The 21,868-nt window shown below is 48.2% G+C and overlaps 1 protein-coding gene across 11 annotated transcripts in view; it reads left to right on the top strand.

Annotated features, from left to right (window-relative positions):
• ct (homeobox protein, cut) overlaps positions 1–21,868 on the top strand; it is a 749,731-nt gene that overhangs the window by 625,513 nt on the left and 102,350 nt on the right. The window lies entirely within an intron of this gene.

The following is a 21,868-nucleotide window of genomic DNA, read 5'->3' as shown; positions in this document are numbered from 1 at the left end:
GCTTCTTGGTGTCGAGTGTAGTAGATGCAGTGAATTGCTATCCAAGGGCACGCCACAAACGGCCGTTTTTCCAGGGAACACACACGCACGCGCATCGAGGCCTTGGCATAAGTCGAGCGGTCGTAAATAACCGCGCGCACGGGCTGTTGTAGGGCGTGGAAACGCATATCCGCGTGTCTGCATTGTAGATCCGCTCACAAAAAAACACTAACAGGTTTACGAATAGGTGGAGTAAGTACCGAATGATGTGCGGTGCAGGTATAGTCGTGAAGACGGAATGATGCACCTGGAGTGTATTTTCTCAGGCTTCGGCGTATAGCCGCGTATACGCCTCGTGAATCTGCTGACGTAACCTGTATTGCTCATGTTGCGATTATATTCGCTACCGTGTTACTGAGAACATTATACCAGCGACCAACACTTCGATTATATAGCCATGACCGGCACATTTATTCTTCAAGAACAACATTCAGTCATTGTTTAGCGATACAATTTCGTGAAGTACTCTAAACTAAACCAAGCTGTGTCAAATTTAAACAAGAGTTGAAACATACTGCATGTAAATGGTGTTATCTTGCATGAAATTCTACTAAATGAGCGGTTACTACATTGTAAATCAGTTTGCATCCTCAAAGGTCCTTAAGGTATAAATTAGCCTTTACACCCTTACACCCGTGAGTATATGGTGAGTTATAGACAGAAAACACCCTTAAGGATGTAATTCGGTTTACAGTACAAACAATATAATTACTAAGCTATATAAGTGAGTCGTTATAGCTCGGTGCTGTCCCGTCGTGCTCCCCAGCATTGATTCGTCTTTGTTTTGGGGCCTCTTCGTTTCTCAGTCGGAAGCAACCTTCTATTCAGTAGCACGGTAATTCCGTCGAGTTCACCAGCATGGTAGTCGTATATGGTGTGGAACGTGACACCAGTTTTTGCTCGCAATGTAAAAAAAAAAGAAAAGAAATACAAGAAGGGAGGGGATAAAGAGGTCGTATGCAGTTCGGGGTGGCTGTGTAGCCGCTGTGCTTATGTAAGAATAATTGCGGGCTGGCATTAAGCGAGTTCGATCTTCACCCTGCGTTCTCTATACAGCACTGTTCAGTGAAGATGTACACTTTTGTGTTGTAAACATTACAACTCACACATAACACGAGGTTGCCGAGGACTGTGTAACTATCGCGGTGTAACTTGGTGCCTGTAGCAAAAATTAGCAAGAATAATATAACCTTACCCTTAAATGCATCTTCGCGTCCACTGAGCTGTCCAAAATGTTTGCTTCATCGATTCACCAATTGGAAGTGTCTCTTTTTCTTGTACGTGTCGCGCCGCTGTGTTATATTAACCATTGACGGCTGTCTCTTGCTGCTTTCGCGATACACTATGAGATCAATGGTTGAACAGTATGGCGGGATCAAGTCGTCCGTGAAATCAGTGCGCAGTTAGTTATCTGTCCTTCACTTATCTGGTATCAATTGCTGATATCGTATTAAACGTTAAAGCAAAGCGATGCGCGCACCCTCGATCTGAACCGAGCTAATGCAGATTGTTACGTTTTCGAATGGACCGCTTTCGAATGAACCTGCCAACGTGAACATCAGTAGCAGATTCTTGCGTTATCGAGTGCACTGTTTTCGAATGCACCTGTCGACGTCAACATCAGTGCATGTATACATATGCCTGAACTTTATCGCAACGCGTCGAATGGATGCATGGCTAGCCTGCATCGTCGTTTTTCGTTCCACGCATAGTATGTAAATACCGGTGCGTCATCACTGCGTTGTCAAGTCAGAAACAAACGTTGCAGAAGGCTCGCTTTTCGCTACTTCCACAAAAAGCACGAGACGACGCCATCATGCTTCTCACTTCCCCAATATATATTTTTTTTCTACACCAAAAGTAAACAAGTACGCGTAGGCAAAAAATAAAGTGTCACTTGAGACGTCTGGCGCCTGTGAAATGCGGTGAAAGCACATCTTGCTTTACCAGACCGTACTTTGAAATCCGTATAGAGGTGCTTTGTTGTCACCTTCGCCTCGATAGTGCGTTCGCCAAGTGATCAAGTCACTATGAGCATCATCGAAATGCTGCCTCTTGTACCTTTAAAACACAGCTGCCTATGTTTGCGGTGAACTGGAGAAAGCGTCTAGCTGATGACATCATTCAGGGAATTTCGTACTCTTGCGTTGTTATGTTTTCTTTTTTTCTGTGAACTAAGTTAATAATATTTGGGGTTTTACGTGCCAAAACCACTTTCTGATTATGAGGCACGCCGTAGTGGAGGACTCCGGAAATTTTGACCACCTGGGGTTCTTTAACGTGCACCTAAATCTAAGCACACGGGTGTTTTCGCATTTCGCCCCCATCGAAATGCGGCCGCCGTGGCCGGGATTCGATCCCGCGACCTCGTGCTCAGCAGCCCAACACCATAGCCACTGAGCAACCACGGCGGGTATGAACTAAGTTTTCAGCTTCAGTTTAGTCTTTCATTAAGCACTTTGGCATGTAGGTTATCACTAGGTTTTACTACGTCTTATCAGCGTTTGTCAGAAAATGGCAAACCTAACTTTCAATACGAAAAATTTTGCGAGCGCTATGTCAGCATACGCTGCGCAATGATCAACGAAGCCTGCATCTGGTTCCCGCACAACTACATACCATACATCTACTCACAGTAGATTTTGGAACGCGGGCTTCGAGGGATAGATGGTATACGCATTGATGGACCACGTTTACTCTTGTCTGTGCAGCCTTATCTGCAAGGTGTGTCAGTCTTTGATGAAAAAATCCGCGCCCTGTAGAATTTTTTTTTTCACGCCCTCCTTAATATAGGAACACAGGCATTTGCGCAGTCTGTTTCCGTCCTAACGTAGTCGCAGGCGTCGAGAATAGAGCCCGCGACCTCCTGCGGAGCGGCTGAATGCTATGTATACGGGCTGATGATTGTTAAGTTTTAAGGAATTAAAAAAAATTGGTCTTTTGCAGGTAACATAACTCTTGTCCTCGAGCTGGATTGTACAGAGAGGCGGACATTGTTTGCACGAGAAATTAAAACACATATTCAAGTAATTAACAAACATTCACTAATATAGTTCTTAATTAATTACTTTACGCCACACATGGCAATTTACGAAACGTAGCCGGTGAGTTTGCAATGCGTATCCACTTGGAATGAATTTCCAGAGTGACACCAGTTTCGAGATATGCGCCATCAAACTCGCCTTAAGAATGCATTGTTGTTCCACTTACGATTTCCTTTAAGTGCTGTTTTATGCACTGAAGCACAAAAGTAACTGGAACGCCCATTGTACGAATTGGAGTAGGGCATGTCAAAAGGGGTAGCTGGTCCATGACGTCGTCCGACTCATCCCCGCTAAGGACGTTGTTGAAGGGAGGAACTTGTTCTCAGCGAGAACGAGGAGTACTGGTTTTATTTACGATATCTACTTGAAGAGTGGAGAACGTTAGATCTCATCATTCTAGCATGACTGAAGTGAAGCAAGCCGAGGAGCCGAAAAAGTTCGCTTAAATCCGGTCCTCCCTAGATCCCTAGGCCAGGGAGAACTGCCGCCCCCCTTCGTCCAATCGGAGCGTATAAAGTCGTTGAAGAACCGGCGTTGAGGGCGAGGGTTCACACAATCACTCCGGCACCTTTGTTCACTGAACACACAGAAAGGGCGGGAGCTTCGTACGCAGTGATTGTCACGCTTGACTCAAGCTGGTGCGTCTTGGTTCCTGGAATGACCCAGCAATTAGGTGGAGCATCTGTCAAACGACCGTTGCGGTTACCGGAGTCCGTGAGGGAACGTCTTAGAACATCCTTTTCCAGGAGTTTTCTTGCTCCCTTTGGTCAATGAAGGCGACAGTGAACCAAGCAAGAATACTCGGTCTGCCAAACGTGTCTCTCCTTGCTGTCGCCGCATGTCTGTCCGGGAGTGACGCATTGTTTTGTTAGCTTCACGAAGCGATTCGTCGCAGTGGTGCAAGAGAGGCTAGAAGGTCACTACCCCTGCTGGGCGATCGTAACACCATTTATTTCGTCCCACACTTTGGGAAATAATATCTCGAAACTGATGTAAGTAATCCTGGAAGTTTGCTTCAAATGGATGCGCCTTGCAAGCTCATCGGCTACCATTCGTAAACTGCAATGTGTGCTGTACAGTAATTAACTAAGCAGATAATTAGTGAATTTTCGTTAATGTGCTGATTATGCGTTTTCATTTCTCATGCTAGTAATGTCCGCCTCTTTGAATAATACAGCTCAAGGACAAGAATTATGATACCTGCCGCCATGCGATGTTTAAAGATTCCGTAAAACATTAAAATGATCAACAGTATACCTACAATCTTAAACAAAATTACACCATTAGAGTCATATATTGCCACAGAGCAATAATCGTCACCATTCTTGCCCGCATTTCCTTTCTTTAACGCTGCGAGCCCGGTACTTCCCAGTAACGAACGGCATGCGCGTTATCAGCATGACATAGCATTGCCGACAGGAAAGTAGCGGGCGCGGCGTTTTCAAGAACGGAAACTCAAGCAAGGCAAATGACGATTTTTGTTGTGTGACAAGTATGCACCCCAAAGGGTGTAAACATTTTTTTTTTGAGTGTATGTAGGTGCACAAACTGGGAAGCTCGAAAGGACTCCGACAAAGTAGCAGACGCAGTATGGTCAAGCGTTTTGTGTCCGGCTCCTTTCTATGTCAGCAGGTGCCAACTCGCCTACATTTCAGTGCTTCTGTATGGAAGTTACTCTATCTTGTCTATTATGTTCTGTATATTATAGTTATTAATGAGCTCAGGAAGTTCATCAAAACACTTTGAACAAAAAAAAAAAAGAAACAAGCAACTACTCTCCACCTCAGCTCAATTATCTATACATATTTGCGCTATGTTCGAGGTCGGACTTTAATCCGCCTACGTTTATGTACAGTCGCGAGCAAAAGTCAAAGGACCACGGTTGTCGCGAAAGTTCTTTTTTCTCTCTTTCTTGGCAGCCTATAGGCGTGCAGGTTGAAATAAAGTGGCACAGCTTACGTGCATCTCTTCGACCAACGCAATGTATTGAGACAATTTCACGTTGCATGACAGTATCAGAAGAAATTTATATTTTGTGCTGGTGACGTGCTCCACTCACTTTGGTTCCCGACTGTACTGAATGCGTTCATCCGCGTTCCCTGCGGTGCTAGCGGTGAAAACGTATTGAATGCACTTGTCTTCTGTCATTGGCATATGCCTCTTTCGTGTCCCGGCACCGTTTCTCTATCCTCTTTTTATCGCTGATTTTACCACCCTTGGCTGCCGAGCCTGCTGCGCGAAAATTTAGGTGGCAACGACACATGCGTCTATCTCCATGGTCTTGACCTCAACTGCGTTGGGCCGCGCCCCATTACGAAACATGGAGCACCTGTTGTGGAAGTGTTGAAAGTTACGTTCTTCTTACTTTACTGGTGATCCATGTGAGACTTTGCAGCGGGCCGGTAACCCCCTGCTTCTGTCTCTCAGTCTCCGCCGATATTTGTGGGCCAGAACCTCAGCAGCAGCTTGTGCCACCTTTCTGCGAGTATATAGCTATAGCGCTGCTTTGACAACGTAATGCATCACAGTGCTTGCCCTTTAACGTAATGTTACCTTTGACAGCAGTGGGTTCCAAGTGAAAGCGATCATCACTCACATTTGCTTTTGTTGCAAATGCAGTACCTGCGCCTCTGCAGTGGGGCGCCTGCTTGACATTAAGTTGTGATAGGGTGCAATTGGTTCGATAAAGCGTCCGAACCAATTCGCTGAATTCGCCGATAAAGCGTCCGAACTACCACGAACAACCAATCGCAGGCTTTTTCGATAGATTTTCTTCCTTTTATTTTGGCTGTTCTTACATCTTTCATGTTTTATTTTTATTTTTCTTCTGATCATACTGCGTCTGTGACATCCCCAACTAAACTATTTAGAGTAGCGGGGCTCACACTAGGTTTTATATTGGGTAGGTTAGGTCAGGTTAGGCCGCCTGTCAGATCGGAGTGATGTGCGCAGCGGCCCGCCCTTACGCTGCATGGCTCGCGTTGTCGCGATACACACGAGCTTCGATGCGTCACGAACCACGCACTCGACGTACTACACCTCTCGCTCCTGCCTGGCCGTCCTTCGGGGCAGTGTAGTACACGGCCTGTAAAGTAAGCATCGCGAAACCATTTTTCCGCTCGGCGCTCCGTTGCTCCTCCGCCTCGTCCTCCCCTCCGCCGTCGCTGTCTCTAGCTGGCGATTCGTATAGTATAGCTACACGGCCAGCCAGGTATAGGCAGCGGGGGCCGCCGGTCGTAAATCAGCGCCGGATCGAGGTGAGGGTCAACGCTTGAGAGCCAGACGCTCCCATACACGGCTGTTCATCATTCCGGCGCGGTATTATACTCCTCCGCGCGCGCGCGCCTATGCGAGCGTGTATGCGCGAGCGCCGATCGCGCCGTCTCGCCCAGCACGCGTGAAGCGTGTAGGTTTTAACGCGGCTGTGGTGACCGTTATGCCTCCGCTACAACGCGGCCTCGCTCGTGCATCGGTTTTCGGACGCCGCGGCTCTGACTCGAGACGAAAAAGAAAGCGACTCCGTCGCCAAATTCTGCGGGGCAGTCTGTGTTCACCTCTTTATTTGCAAATACGCTTGCCATTGTGACGTCCATGCATGACGTGCGAATGAGAGCGACGTTTTTATGTTCAGGTCTACACGTAAAGCGATCGGCCATCTGTAGTTTCTAGCGGACTAGTGCACATAGAAAATACTTTTATCGAGCTGTTATGAGAGCAAGATACACAGCGCCATTGACTGCGCCAGAATAAATGTGTGACGCATTTGAACAGTAAAGGCTAAGCTCAATTTCTCAGAAATGCGCCGTCCAAGTTCCCTGAATGGCATTAAGATAACGAATCAGGCGTATACGGTGTCGCAAACATGCAGTACCGGTTTGGCGCTCCCGTCCAGGGACTGGCCTTCATATAAAGTTTGACGACTCGCCAAGAAGGGAAACTTTAATTCATTGTATACAATAGAAGTGAAATTTTAGTCTGTGGCTTTAAGCTATAATTAAGTAAGGCATGAACAATGTGATTCAGGTCGTCTTCTGCGCGTATACTTCCACATGTTTTCTCCCAAATAAAAGTAGCGAAAACTAGCTGCTTAATCGGTTAACCTGGTTTTACGCCTCGAAAGTGGACTGTCTGAGGCGCCGCAGAGGAAGACTCCAGATTAAGTTGGTAATATGTTAATCGAGGGATTCTTTAAACTGGACAGAAATCCAAGCACACGAGTGCTCTTGCATTACGACCCCCGTCGACATGCAGGTGCCGAGGCCCGGAGTCGAACCCGAGCTAAGCAGCACAACGTCATATAACCCCTGCGCTACTCGCAGCGGGAACCAGCATTTAAGTGCATTATAATAAGTTCCAGCGAGATAAAAAAAAAAAGAAAAACGCCAAAGAAGGGAGCAAGTGTACAGAAACGCGCTGACGTGTTTGTTTCCTGACGCTGGCGACCGCTTTCTGACCACTTGCTTCCTTCCTTGGTGTTTCTTTCGCTGGAAATTCTTATAATGCACGATCGCCTTAACGCAGAACCAACTAGCCCAACTTTCAGCTTAAATGGAATCAGCTGATATGAGTCACACAATATTAAGTAATGCATTAAGTTGTATCATATAAGGTGTCCTTAGAGCTAATAAAAATTAAATTATGAGGTTTTACGCGCCGAAACCACGATCTGATTATGAGGCACGCCGTACTGGGAGACTCCGGAAATTTGGACCAGCTGGGGTTCTTTAACGTGCACCTAAATCTAAGTACATGGGTGTTTTTACATTTCGCCCCCATCGTAATGCCGCCGCCATGCCGGGATTCGATCCTGCAACCTCGTGCTTTGCAGCCCAGCACCGTAGCCACTAAGCAACCGCGGCAGGTATTAAGAGCTAATGCACTGACAATGAAAAAGTTATGACTGTAGAATGCAGACTAATTTTGCTTGGAGTGAAAATTAGCGTCTCAGTTGTTTCCGTCACATACGTTCCTCGCACGAAGTGTCCTTAAGCATTTCAGGCGTCAACTGCTTTTCTTTTCTTCCTTGGGGATGTGGATTGCCGGTTTCCCTAATTAATTCCAGAAAATTCAGTTTACATTTACGCTGACTCGCGAACACAGCCAAGCCTTTGCCTTCGTTTCTGTGCGAACTTCAATGGAAAGTTGACAGGATTTCGGATGCCAGTTAGATTCGAATCTGCACGCTTCTTGAATCTTTGCAGCGGCAAACTTGTCCGCAGCACGTTTAAGACAGTCAAGCGAAGCTCCACTTTGCATGCGTAGTCAATTCCGAGCGTCTGGATGCTGCATCTTGCGTTGCACAGGCTGGAGCTAGTTCACTGCAGACGTGTACACACTTCTGGGAACAGTAAACTATATTTGAACCCTTATATAGTCATGGCGGACGAAAAAAAAAAGAGATAACAGGAAATAACTAAATGAATAAATCGATTGGACGGCTTATTCTCGAGGTCGTGGCAGAGTATACGCAGAGAGTGAATGGGTCAACGATTAATTAATGTCGAGCGCCGATCTATTTTCTTTTTCTATTCTTTAATACAGTAACTTATGCCTTGTTATCGAGAGAAACGGGCGGATGAGGGTCGAACGTAGAAAGCCAGGGACGTTAGGTTTCTATAAAAGCTCCACTATTGAGCTGAACGTACGGCTCTGTTGCGCGATCGCATTGTTTGACATTCACGTCAGCATTCGGCGAATTGGTTTCTGTGCACAGCGAGAGCTAATAAAGCGACCGAGTTCGAAAGAAGGCATCCAATCGGCTGTATACGTCGAGAGGCCGCAAAGCCGTAGCGAGAGCGATCGCCTCGGCTGCGCGTCATCCGATTGATTGATAATGCGGCATCGACAACACAAATAGCAGCAGCTGCTGCCCGCTGCGTGCTTTCTCAATTCCCTCCGCGTTTTCACGGTAAGTTTCTGAGCACACGGGATTCCTGGAATGTTCTCTTCTTAAGAATCAAGAAGCACTAACATATATATATATATATATATATTTATATATATATATATATATATATATATATATATATATATATATATATATATATATATATATATATATATATATATATATATATATATATATATATATATACATGTGACGTGCGTAGATCCACGCGGGCGCCAATAATTCCGGCGGCGGCATTTGATGATCGTATTTGGAGCAGGCGTGAAACTATTTCCTGGAAGCTGCACTAAAGCGACCTGATCGAAATGGCCAGCGCATTGGATCGTGCGCTGACCTATACGAGATTATTAAATCGCATGGTTGTTTTCGCTGTTCATCGCACGTAGGAGTCCTGTGTTTTTTCGTCTATCGCCGACCTCTCGCAATATCTGCAACGGAGCTCACATATTTGGTGGCACATATTTCAATCACCGAATGGAAAGGCAGACCAGTTCATGCAACTGTGGCATGCGGACGATTTTATCCGAAACGAAGAATCGCTGCCGCGTCAGTGTTTTGGAGATCGCGGCGTGGACATAACGCTACAGTCAACTCCGGTACTCGTGGACGGTTAGCGAACAGCGGAACAGGCGCGCACGGACGCATTTCATACTGACACGTTAACGTGATGCCATCGTGTATGGCAGTCAGGAGCTTCTGTTGGCAGCCTTTCTTCCAAGAAGCTGTTAGCAGCATATTGCTTTACACAACAGCGCCAGTCGGCCAAAGCGAAACATGGGCGACAGCGAACAGCAGTATAGTAACACGACAAGTGGTGTACGTCCACCTTTATTTGGGCACTATTTAGAGTAGTCCACAGAACAACTCACAAAACTGCGAGCTGTCTTAAACGTGTGCCATTCCTTGTAGATAATAATGCACTTTGCCGTCTGTTCTTTTCAAAACTAACGCGGCATGCAGTTGTACGAAAAATATTTCTCTCGGATACAAAGACGGATGCATGAGATGATGTAGGTGGAAGTGATGGAAATGGCCTGCCGTCAGCTTTTGTGAACGTTTACACTAAATAGACATAGACCGCTGTGACAATTGCGACGAAAAGCCACCTTGAAGTTCGCTTCGAAATTCAGAATTTATGTATTGATACAAATACAGAAATATTGCATGTGTGTAGTGTACATGAGAAGGTCCCATAGTCGAAGACTGTATCAGGACCTGTTAAAGACACTTGTCATGGTATAAAATGTTATATACAATGCAATACCGCAAGTTCCAGAAAACGTGGCATGCATGCCAACCTATACCGCACGACGTTACACTTTCATCTCCCTGTTTCACGAAAGAAACGCTGTTTTTTGCGGCAAGCAACATGATGAGACGGTCGTTTTACCCATGCACATGCATGAGTTGCGGAATTTCGCATATAACCATGGTATATATAGTTCAACTAAAACGGGGTTTTATTGTTCGTAACACGCCAATCGCTAGTTACTAAAAACCTATACTTGAAAAGTGACTTGGTCTCTCAGTTGTCTTCTGGCCTGCATGAAGAGGTTAAGCGTGGCTTTTAATTGCGTCCATTTTAAGTGCCTCTTCTTAGCCTGACGGCCATAATTTTCTAGTCGTCGAGGGAGCATCGGTCGCTCGTTTCAGCAACGTGCGACCGAGGCAGCGCACGCATCTGTCACTTTCTCGCGGTCTGTTTCGTCATCGCATTGACGACATGCGGCGCTCGCACGTGCGAATGCGTAGGGTGCCGCGTAAATGCTGTTCTCGCGAGAAAGGCGCCGTTCGGAAGGTGCCTCGCATAGCGCATCTTATACATCCTCGAACATGCCTCCTTGAATGAATTTGTGCGCCCAATAGCGCCATGTTTATACAATTCCCCGTGTCAGTGTGGATGCCACAACGATAAGCGATCGATTTAGCGTGTTTGCACGATTCTGCCACGCCATCGACTGTAGCGCGCAGTTATATTACCGCCCAAATATCCGAAAAAATAATTCGGTACTGGTTCTACCGCGTCATCAAGTAACGAAACGTGAGTCGACGCGTGCCGTGTTGAAACGATGTTATGGAACATGCAAATGCACACAGACATGCACAAAGCTGAATCTTGGCGGGTAGTGGCTGTCGTAATACGACGACACTTCCACTTCGCTGTCCACCGGCCAATGAAAGTCATCGTCAGTTCCATTTAATGCATTAGAAATGCCACACTTGTGGAGGCTCGCGCAACCATCGTCTGCGGGAGGGCATTCCACGCATCATGGACTGTTGCAGTAGGCCAGCGGGAGTAGGGACCTTCTAGTCTCTCCTGTACCATTGCGACCAATCGCTTCGTGAAGCTAGCAATGCGTCCCCCTCAGACAGACCTGCGGCGACAGCAAGGCGAGACACGTTTGGCGGATCGAGTGTTCTTTGTTGTTTCACTGTCGCCGTCACGGACCAATGGGAGCAAGAAACTCCTGGAAAAGGGTGTTCTACGCTGTTTCCTCACGGACTCCGGTAACCGCCACGGTCGTTTGACAGATGCTCCAGCTAATTGCTGAGTCATCCCAGGAACCATGACTCTATATATATCTCCCTCAGCAGCTCCACAAAAATCGTCATCTATGCCTTCGTTCTTGAGAATATCCCATAACAATTCCCTGTCTACGTTGTCGTATAGGCTCCCTTAATATCTAGAGGTGCTATCCATAAAGGTCTATTTTGAGCTCCTGAAATATCTATGCACTGAGTTAGTACAAACATATTATCCTCTAAGCGTCTGCCTGGTCTGAACCCATTCTGCAGTTTCCCCAGTACATTCTTTCTTTTCCACCCACTTCGGCAGTTCCAACTTTATGGCTTGCACTGCCATAAGCGCACTACTACTTACATAACCGCACTACCGACGTTACCGTAACTGGCCTGTACGAACTCGTCGTATCGTTATCACCTTTGCCTTTGTAGATGCGGTTGATCTAGCTTCCACGTCATCAAACTGGAATTTGCTTTGCTTTAATCTCTTGCTCAATGACATTAATCGTTAGTTCCTTGCTCTTTAGACCGAAGCTTTTGGTTAGCTGTATTGGGATTTCATCGGATCCTGCGGCCGTGTTATTAGGGACATTTTCTTCTGATTTTTTTTCCCGTAAAAGTTTTCTATGCTAAATTTTGAACCCTCAGGCTTCTCTGTTGTCGCTGGATCTGTTTGAGTCTGAACTACGCTTTCTTTTGTGCCGAAATTTTCCCTAAAACCACCTCATGTACCGCAGCGCATCCTCCCCTTCGGAGACGTTACCATCTTGATCCCTTGTAGCCGTTTGAAAATTTTTAGTTGGAGCTCCGGGTAATCTTACATGGTGCAACGGTATATAACGCCACCACGTGATGGTGAGTCGAAACTCCAAGGAGCTCAGCGTGTCCGCGGCTGTGCGTTTCTTCTCCGTTTCAACGCATTTAACTGGTTATGTGCGCTGCTGACTAACTCCAGCCTCAAATCGGAGCCGGCGTTCAATTGCTGGAGCAGCTACCGGAAGTTTATGAAACCAGTGTCCGGCGGATATTTCTGAGCAACGAAAAACAAGAGCATCAGGTATCGGGTCCCTCTGGAGGCTCCCACAAACGCCGTGTGAGCGAATACTTCGTGTCCTGCTCATTTGGTGGGCAAGCCACAGCTGCGTGTGACGAGACCGCACCTCGTTTTCAGTCCTCTGTGTTGATCGGCCATTTACTTACTTTTTATGTTCTCTGTGTGAGCAGACACTGACGCTCCGCTGCAGGCGACTATACAGCTGTTCCGCTGTTTCGACGAGCATTAGCTCATTGTTATTATCTTATGTACTTTTTTTCTCACTCTGGAGCTACTGAATTGAGTCTTGCCTATAGAAAGATATCTATACTTACACGTCAACACATCATATTGTGTTCGGTAAAGATTCGAAATATGGAGGACTTCAGTTACCGTGCATTTTGTTGTCTCCTTTGTTTAATTTTATCGTAATCTATCGAGCCTGTCAGGTAGACCTGCCTTAGCTCTAAATTGAATTGAATTCTGGGATTTTGCGTGCCAAAACCACGATTTAATTATGAGGTACGCCGTAGTGAGGAACTCTGGATTAATTTTGACCAATTGGCGATATTCAACGTGCTTAGCTTTAAATGCCGCTTAAACTTGACACGTCGGCTCGGAAGCGCGTGCCTGAGTAATGGGGAGCTGTTCCAAGGGCATTGAAAGAACGCATCGCTGAACGGACAGGGGAACATCTGTCCTCGTGAGCGCCTGGTCGAGTATTTCTGGTTGAAAGTACTGTTGGAAAATGATTCCAGGAATGACGCTCCTAGCGAGGACCTTCCGAACCACACTTATTTAGATCAGAAGCCACTAAAATGAGTACTCTGGGGGGAACGACATTTTGACGACAGCCAAGGCTAATTGTCACTGTACGAATGTCAGGTCTCATTGAAAAAGACTTCGACTGCTTGCCAAAGGGCAATTTATAACTTTTAATCTTATATTAACTTTTGGCATTCTTTTTCTCTTTGTTCGATGTGAACATCTGATAAGAGTTGAACCTTTCGATCTCAACTGATTCGACCCCGCTGAAGCAGCTGTCACTAGCGGAGAGGCCCATGTACTATGAGCTGCGAAAAGGATCTTTCGAATTTACGCACCACGACCACGCTTTGCCCTTTGTTCCTTACATACTTCTGCTACACAGCAGCGTGGAAATTTGGGAACAAATATTTCTCTTTTGTAATTCCACATCGTTTCCTTGTATTTTATTCGACTTTCACGAGAACATCCAGAAAACAAAATATATTTCACCTAAGCTGTACGTGGGTTGAGCTCGAAGCCATTGAGAAAACTCGGGCACCCATTTGAACTCCATGGCTGCAATAAAGTTTCCTCACTCACTCACTCACTCACTCACTCACTCACTCACTCACTCACTCACTCACTCACTCACTCACTCACTCACTCACTCACTCACTCACTCACTCACTCACTAGTAAAGCGGTTTCGAAACGTTTCAGTAAACAATGTAACACGCCGTTATACATTCTTTTTCTACGGCAAGAAGCATATAAAATACATAAAACGGTACAAACAAGTATGAAAACCCTTGGGCGTGTCTCGTTCTGTGGTGATGCGTACTTCGCGCCGCGCACACAGAGCGTAAAGCAGCCGACATCAAATTTTCCTACAGTTAGCCCTCTTCGAACTGTAGCTTTACGACATCAACTAGAGATTTCGTGTATCCTTTGCTTGTGCGGCTACAAGCGTGGGAGTGCGACAGACAATATGCGAAGCAAACAGAGCATAAAACATATATATATATATATATTAATACATCTTTTATATAGGCGTATACCCTCTCGCTCCCTTTCAAAGTAATATCATTATGTATAGGCGACAAAATCTACGCCGGCAAAATCTCTCTGTCTCTAACTAGAGTTCTCTCTCTCTCTCTCTCGACTCACTTCTGTGGTACTTGGCATCGAATTCATTTTTGGCACTGATATGGTGTTATAAAAAACGGCGTGCCCACTAACTGTCGCTTCTGTGCCGTTTCCGGTCGCGGGCAGCAATTTCGACGCTCCATCGTGCCGGGAACCGCGGTCTTCCGAAATCCCGCGCGAGCACCGCCTCGTGTTAGCCCTAGACGCGCCACTCTCGTCTTCAGCCGTGAAACACGCCGCTCGCACGCCCCGCGAGTCAATTGCCTGCACCGGTCTGTCGCACGCGGTGTGTAGCGGAGGGGGCGTGGTTTGGCGCCTTCGTCCGGCTGTCATTTCGGCCGTTTCGCGGCACCGTCCGCCGCCCCGGGTTTCGGGCAACGAAAGCTCAGACGCGCAGCGGAAATGGTGCAACAGGAAGGAATACGCGAGAAGGAGAGGAGCACGCGGTGGCTGTGAGTATCGGGGTCTGCGTGCCGCGTCCGTCGCTTCGACCCGCATTCACTATACGTGCGGTATATTTGCCCCTGAAACCCCCACTGTTACCAACCCCGTGGTTGCTGCGTGCGTTTTGCTTTTCCTTCGTCCTCGCCTTTGGAAAGACTCCGGAGTCAGTGGACCGTGGCGATCGGTAATCTCTGCTCCCGTGGCGACCATCGTCCTGCCTGAGGCGGCGGCGGCTTGCCCGGAGCATCTTATAGCTGTGGGTAAACTTGCGTGCGGCTAAAATGCGCCGCGCGGGTGGCAGTAAGCTGCTGCGCTGTATGTTGTCGAGTGACACAGGAGCGAAACTTGCGTGAAAGGTGCTGGTTTGCCCTTGTAGCTCGCCGCAGCCGCGCACACGTTGTCTAAAAAGGTATCTTAAGTTCAACGGGTGCATGCAACCGCTTCGAGAGCAAACATACCTTTCTGGAAACCATGCCCTGATTAGCTGTTGCCAGTTTCGCAGTCTTCGTATTGTGTCGATACGGTGTGACATTGTCGATTCTTCTTTAGCTTTAAATTGCTCGAACAAGGGCGATCTTTAGCGGCATGTCTGCGGTAATCTTAATTAGCTTAGAATCAGTGAACCAGTTATATCTGCACCCAATCTCTGGCCCGGTGGTGGAAGCAGAAGGGGGAGTTGCAACTGCGTACATGTTCAATAGTAGTGGAGTAGTGGTATAACCGCAAACCGTTTCCCTCTCTCCCGTATCGTAAAAGGCAGCTGCGTGCGGCCTCTTCTTCGTTGTGTGGTGCAGTGGGGGAACGAAAGGGGAAGGTAGCCGGCAGCGGAACGGGACCTGCTGAAACGGCAGCAGCCGCGGTTTGCGGAGTGTCGTCTCTCTGGGTGGCCCGTTATAGCTTGGCGGCGACGAGCGCACGCGGTGGCCGCCGCCCCAAGGTCCCGCTGCGCTGTGACGGCCCCTGTCGCGAGCGATTAGGAGCGAAACGGTCCATCGCTGACAGTCGCCACGAGGACACCTCGGCGGGCCAGAGAGGATCCCAGTCAACAATGAGCGCCCCACACGTCAGCCGCGGCCTGTCACAGTGGTCGCGGCCGAGCAGAGGGCGCGCTCGTTGCAACGAGGGGGCGCCAGCAGGCTGGAGCCGGTCGTTTACGGCGAGACCCTTGTGTTATCGTGCGTCGGCACAGTTGTCGGTGGAACTTCTTTTCTATGACTGACATTATTGTGCTTGATAGCGCAGAAATACGAGCGTGAAGTTATGAGATAGGAAGGCAGTCGTGTGGCTTACAGAACAAACGGCTCATCTCTATATAGTCAGATTGAACAGGAAGAAACGAAGTCGGGCTGTTCGTGTAATGCGTAGAGCAATATGAACGGTGGTCTATTACAGGAACACAATGTGTACCAGCGGAAGGATACCGTCGTCGAGGACGGCAGTGGATGAGCTGGTACGAAGTAATTATAGGAATTAAAATTACAGGCGTGTAACTCTCAGCGCCTGTAATTGGAGGTCGTGGACGTGATGATGATGAGGACAAACTGCCATTTTGTTTTGTGCGCCCGCCGTTTACTAATCTAGCATCTTACATGGCAACGTCACAGTGACATCGTCAAGTTGCACAAGCGTGATGTTCACGAGCTACAACCAAGGAAAGCTCCAGCCTGCTGACGAATAAATCACCTATGTGAATATGTCACTGAACCTGCCGAGCCATTGAAGACGAAATTCAAAAGCCATACCTTCATCTACAGAGGCTAATTCACAAGTGGCTAAGTTTTCGCATCAATATGCGAACGAGACCGGATGGTACACGGGCAGAGACGCACATAACGCCTTGCGACGACAATGGGCATACGTGCAACATTAAAGCAATACGAGGTAAAATATATAACAAGACGTGGGCATTTGTGGTTTTCTTCAGCCGGTAACGCTCACGTTGTAGTTTCTTTTTTTGTTGTTGCGTAAGTTCTATTAAAATAAATCCAGTCAATCGCGCTTTACAATACTCGAGCGCTGATTATACATCTGCAGTAGAGCACAAATAGAGGGATGGCTTTTCTATTACAACTGTCATTTAGCTGTATGTCAGCATTATAACTGTATTTTTTTTAAGGATTACGAGCCAAATTATATGGTTCGATATTTTGCGTTTCTTTATGTAGCTGGACTAATACTTTTTTGTTCTTGTCCTCTGCAAACGAATTGGTAGTGTGACTGCAGTGCAGCTTGCATTTCTGGAAGCAGGCCGGTTTTGAAACAATTGCGCTCGCTGTCCAATACAATGACGCATACTCGGCGCAGCTGCGACCGTGAAAACAATTGCGTCGTCTCCACGGTCTCCGTTTTTCCCACATTTTTTTTTTTTCGTCAGTCAGGTTGCACCTTGTGTTCCGTGCACGCTTCATTCGCCGTTTGCTTGATTTGAGTTTCTATTTATATACGCAAACAATATCGCACATTCGGTCGTTCACCTCGACGGTTGTTGTGTCGATGAACCTTTGGCAGATACTGCTGAACCACTGTGCTACTGAGCTGTGTTGACTGGTTCAACGACTCCTCAGGTCGAATGCATATCTCAGTTCGCGCGGGTTTCTCGCAGGAGCGCAGTTCAGGAGAGGTGGCGGTGGTCGTCTCGGTTTTATAACACAACCCAGAATTTTGTTAGCCGTTATGAGAGGCTGCCCTCCATAAATAGAAACGCTTTGCGGGGTGGCTGGCCGCCCGAAGTAAACCGCACTCTTCTGATTGTCAGCTAAGGAAACTTCCGCTGTGTGGTACTTGTGCTGAACCGCTGGACTGTCGGTTGTCAAATTCTAAATGAACAGGGCCGTTTTGCATGATGATAAATAAACAGCCCATATGCACACGCTGATTTAGTACGTGATGTATCTTAATGACATGCGCGCGCAGATGGTACGCGTCCTTTGTGAGTGTTGCTCTTACTAAAGTTCAGTTGTATATTGACATGTACTGTGTTTCTTTTTTGCGCTTGCTCGTTTTCCACTCTGATTTCAAGTACGCGTGCATTTCAGCTAGCCCAATTTTTTTTTTATCCTAATGCAAACTAGAACCTGACGAAATCGACAAGAGCGTCCTGAGTGCGCTGACTGATTGACACCGCGCAAGTTTACTAGTTTTGTTCCGCGACCCGTGCATATGTGCTGTTTGGTTGTCACCGCACAGGTTTAGTGATAGTATAGGTAGGCTTCTATAGGGGTTTAACTGCAGAGGCTTGAAGCAGTTCGCCTCTGGCTACTACATTTGACTTCCATGCAAGTCAGAGTGAATTCCAAACTGCGTTGCCCAGTGCGCGCCTGTAATATTGGCAGCGACGCAGCAGGCCTGGTGCTCACGCTCGATGTTTGCCAAACGGTTTCATTAATATGATTGCGGCTCATTTTTCAATTCTGCTTGTATACGAGCTCTTTGGTCGTCACCGCGTGTACTTTATACTAGCCTTGTCCCACTCGCCATGTAGTTTGCCTGTTGTCGCGTACACTCGTATGCGAAACAGCACGGTTGTCGTGCTCAGACGGCCAGCACACATAATTGAGGAGGGGAAGGCGTTGCCCAGGGCTCGCCGCGTTTTTCTTTCTTTCGGAGCGACGCCGCGCCTCGTGCGTCAGATGCATCGCGTCTGCCCCGTCGGAGCTCCGGCCGCGGCGGCAGTCGCGATCTCTCCTTCCTCGGCCCTCCCGTGTCTGCCGCCGAGGAAAGAGAGAGAGAAGGCGTATTGGCTCGACCTTCGAGGGCGATTCCGCGGGCGCATTTTTCTGGCCCCGTTTCTATCCGTGCGCGATGCGGGGGAGCTCGGGCGCGCTCCGGCGGTCGCCCCTGTCGATGGATTCATTGAGCGCGTCACTCGCAGCGCCCATTAAATGAGTAACGACTTCCGCTGCTGCCGCTGCGGCCGCTGACGCTCCTCTGCCCCCGGGGCCACTGTCGGGCGCTTCTTCCCTTTCCCGCCGTCTCTCTTCCTTCGGCCGCGCGTTTCCGTGTGCGTCGACTCCGCAGCGTTGCGTGCCGTCTGTGCGTGTTCCACAGCTCGACGGTGCTTGTGCTTTATTTTTTGTCGTCATCGTTACTCCGAAGACCGCGCGAGTGGCACTTACGTTCGCGTAGCTGCCAGGCAAAGAAGAGCGTTGTTTCCCCGGCGTGTTTGGTCTGGTACCACCGCACTCTACGTCTCCTTTTGCCGCTGTCGACCGTGTGTGGCAAGCGGCTGCGGGCTGCGAGTGAGCGGATATAACGTGCCCTTGGTTTTGCAGGAGTACGTGTCTTGCGCATTCTATAGCAATGCTCATTTTCTAGCGCATATATAGCGCAAATACTACTGAGAGAGGCTCCATTAATTGAATGGGTACAAAATAGCACGTAGCGTGGTATCTGTTCATACGTCAATGGAATGCGCTGTGAATTGAATTCACGGGCAAGGCGATGGAAAGCTTAGAACACTTGTGTGGGAAAGCGCAGCTGCTGGCAAATGTCGAACACGCTTCAAAACAGAAGCGTGTAATAACACCTTTCTGTTCGATGACGTCCGTAAAAGTTTATCATTCTTCCGAGAATACTGTCAAATTCTGCTGCGCGATACGGATGTTCTTGTGACATTTCGAGGTCTAAGAATAATCGCCTGCTAACGCCATCAGCGTCCTATAGGCTGCATCAGCCTTGCTAGCTACAGAATGCTTCTCTGCGTGGTTTTGTCAGCGGATGGTCGTCTTGCATAGATTTTCGGTTTGTTGTGGTAAGATTTACGTATGCCTGTTAACTGCGACGTCCGCTTAGAATTAACGCAATAAATATTATAGTCAATATTTACGGAAAGAAAAAGAGGAGTTTTGGTTTCACCGCACCCCATTACAGAACGAGCAGGAGCCAACGTGACTAGAATTAGGCGCCCCAGTAACGTGTGCTACAAATAAATACACTGCAATAAAGAAGTGCTACAAACCTTGCTCGCGACTTTATTCGGCTATAGAAGGTTCGGACTGGCGAGTCCCCAGACTTCAATACAGATGCCACGTGTCAAGCATCGCGCGAGGGAGAATATTGACTCCGAGGAAGAGCAGCAGCAGTTTAGTCTGCCTTAATGACGAAATAAATTAAATAAACGAAGTATTGGAATTTTATTACTTCAATGCAGTGACCTTACGTACCTGCTGACGTGTACCGTGTTCAACGTAGCAACCTCTTTTTCTTCATCTTCTACTGCTTCTTCTTGTTCTCTTTCTTTTCTTATTTGCGTTAATTTTTGTCGCTCTTTTATTCCTCTCGTGCGCAAAGCCGATTCAATCACACTTCCAGTATTTCGCCGATGCGACCTCCAGTGGCCCTCGCGACGCGCGCCCGTGTGCTTCCGCGGCGAAAGACGCTGTCGTTCGACGGCTGCACGCTTAGCGCGAGTTTTGCCCGCGTCCCTTCGAACGCAGGATGAGACAAACAATCAGCGCTGCTGTTTTGTTCTTGTATCCCGAGGATCGAGTATACAACGCGGGCAGGCAGGATCGGGTTCCGGATCGCGATGCCCAGCGTGCGCCTGTAACACTGGTTGCGAAGTCACACGCCCTGTTGCTCTCGCGCGAAGATCGATCATCTCCAAATGGTTTCATTAATAGGATCGCGGCTCATTTTTCAGTGAGTAACGAGCACCGTAACGCGGGATGCAGGGCCGAACGAGCGGAAGCCTGCGGCGGCGAATGCAGGCGCGTCCACCCGATCGTCGTCGTCCCCCCCGCGGGGCATTTCTCGTGTGCCTTTTTCTTCTCGTCTCTTTCTGTCCTTCTCCGTGGCCTCGCGTCTTTCGATGCGTGCTTCACGGTCGACCGGCCTCGGACAGTGTGGCCATAGCACAATTCGTTCGATGCAATCGAACTTCGTTACGGCATCCAGGATCATGTGATCGCCGAGGCCGATCCGGGAGCAGCTTGGTCGCGATGATGGGAGATTTGAACCGCAGCGTGCTTTGTTGCCCTCATGATCGCAGATATATCATCATCCGTTAAGCCCTGTGACCGTCTCCTACATCCCATAGTTATTTTTCAATATTCTGTACTTTCCTTGAGCACACACCCGTGCTGCATCTTGTGTTCATTATTTCGAAAAATGTGCAACATTTCTTCCTAGACTTCATTAGTTTAGCAATGTGCAGGGAACTTGATGAACTTTATTCTTCTGTGCACTCGGCGTTACCCGCCACGGCCGCAATTCGATAGGAGCGAAATGCAAAAGAAGGCTCGTCTACTTGTATTTAGTTGCACGTTAAAGAATCCCAGGTGGTCAAATATATTGCGGTACCTGCCATTATGACGTTCCTTTTAATTAGATTGTGGTTTCGGCTCATAGAACTCCAGGACTTGTATGTTTATCGCGCTTGGCGTTTTTCGGCTTTGTTTTATCGTGTCTAGCTTCGATATGTTGTTCGCGTGCCAAGAAGAAGAAATGTTTTTGAATATTCTGGGGCCATTATTCCACTGTTTCTCTTTATTCGTTTCTTCTGCGTGAGCGTCGTCACTTCCATGTAAGCGCTTGGGCTGCTCGGTTTCCAAGTCTCGGGAAGTGTCTCGTTGCGTCTTTGGCATCCGCACCTCTCACCTTTGCACCGCGGTGCCTGACACGCCACGCGTTTTACCCGTTTTTCGCGCGCCGAGCTCTTCCCGCGGCATCCTCTTCCGTCACTCGCGCGGCCGCGGAAGTCCGGGGACGTCGTCTTCCGTTTCGCGCGTCTCTCGTCGGCACCCCCGGCCGCGTCCCCGCCATTGTGTTCACCTCGGCGGCGGCGAGCGCTGCGCGATGCGCGCAAGCTGCTCCGTCTCGCAGCCGTCCCCGCGCCTGGGAGCGAGTGAGTCGTTGCGGAAGCTGCCACCGACCGCGCGGTTATTTTCGGGTGTCGCTGCTGCCGCCCCGCCATCTCGCTGGCGTCGTTCCCCGGCTTTCGCGTGCGCTGCTGGGGTGTCATCGGTCGGATCGCTCTCTTGACGAT

This window comes from Dermacentor variabilis, chromosome 3, assembly GCF_050947875.1.
Source record: "Dermacentor variabilis isolate Ectoservices chromosome 3, ASM5094787v1, whole genome shotgun sequence".
NCBI classification, from domain to species: domain Eukaryota; kingdom Metazoa; phylum Arthropoda; class Arachnida; order Ixodida; family Ixodidae; genus Dermacentor; species Dermacentor variabilis.
Note: the sequence above shows the minus strand (reverse complement) of the source record. Positions and strands in the feature narration are given on the sequence as shown.